Genomic DNA, 1,323 nt, shown 5'->3' on the forward strand with positions numbered 1-1,323 from the left:
GCCCCCCGGGCTGAGCACCTCCAGGGAAGGGCTCTGAGGTCCTGCCCAACCCCCCGGCACCACGAGTGACCCTGGTCCTGCCCCCCGGGGCCCGCGGCCGCAGCTCTGCCCGCTCTGTCCCCATTGCAAATGCTCAGAGGCTCCTTCTGCCAGGTGTGGAGCAGAGCAGGAGAGAGCATGAAGGGGCTTGTCGGAAACGGGCAGTGGAGGCAGCGTCTGTGGCATGGGAGGTGATGGGTGGGGGAGAGGTGGATAATGAAGGGCTGGGAGAGACAAGGTGAACAGTCCGCAATTGGGGCAGAGAAAAGAGGGTGCCAGGGGGGAGCGTGGGGAGGAATGATGTGGTCTGAGCCAGTGACCAGCACAACAATTTTTGCAGCAGCCCTCTGGATACAAACCAGCAGATCAAGGAAATCTTTGCAAGGCGTGGACCTTGTTGGGAAGCTGGAATCCATGGAGAAATGATGATGAGCCCTCAAACCACGAACAGACAGGCTGGACGACGCCAGTTTTACCTTCAAACCAATTTCGTGACAATCATCTCTTCCCTGGCACCCCTGCTGGTCTCTGGGGCCTCTGTGGGTCCACGGCTGCTTGATGACTCCCTGGGATGGGCCTGATTGCCATCTCCATCTTTGGATGTTCCTCATGCCCTGTAGAGTGAAAGAAATTTCCAAAATTGAGAAGGATCCAGAAGTTGTCCAGGAAAAAAAAATAAAATCCCAGCAATGTTATGTCTCCAGGGCTGTGTTCATACATTCAGCAAATTATGAAAACCAGCTCTTTGGACTGGTTCATTGACTGGCAGGAATTAGAGAGCTAAGTCACTGCAGGGTTGGCAATTAGCTGCTGTGTAAGTGTTTTTGTAGAATCAAATTTCCAGCACGAGGGGAAGAGAAGAGCGTTTGTAAAGAAAAGCCACCCCCTGGCACAGGAGCTGGGCAGGCAGGGGTGTACAGCTGCAGCTCCTGTGCTTCCTAGGGAAGGGACTGTGCCTCAAACAAGCACAGCTTCGATTTCTTGAGAGGTAACACCCCCAAATCCTTCCTCCTACCACACCAGGGAGCTTGCCTGCCCCAGGAGCTGTGCTGTGCAGTTCTGCTTTCAGCTGGAACAGCAGCGTTTTACATTCAGCATGTGCTTGTCTTTCATCCACTAATAAAGAAGAGAGAGGGGCAAGCAGTTGTGAAACCAGGAGAATGTAACTGGAAAGCCCCTGCATCAGCAGCACCTGCTTTTTTTTCCCTTTTCCCAGCCTTGTGTTCCAGGGGAGCAGGGTCCCTTCCCTTCCCCAGGCTGCCCTGTCCTGCCAAGCAGAGCCCT

This window comes from Chaetura pelagica, unplaced genomic scaffold, assembly GCF_000747805.2.
Source record: "Chaetura pelagica isolate M959 unplaced genomic scaffold, ChaPel_1.0 scaffold249, whole genome shotgun sequence".
Classification (NCBI taxonomy): domain Eukaryota; kingdom Metazoa; phylum Chordata; class Aves; order Apodiformes; family Apodidae; genus Chaetura; species Chaetura pelagica.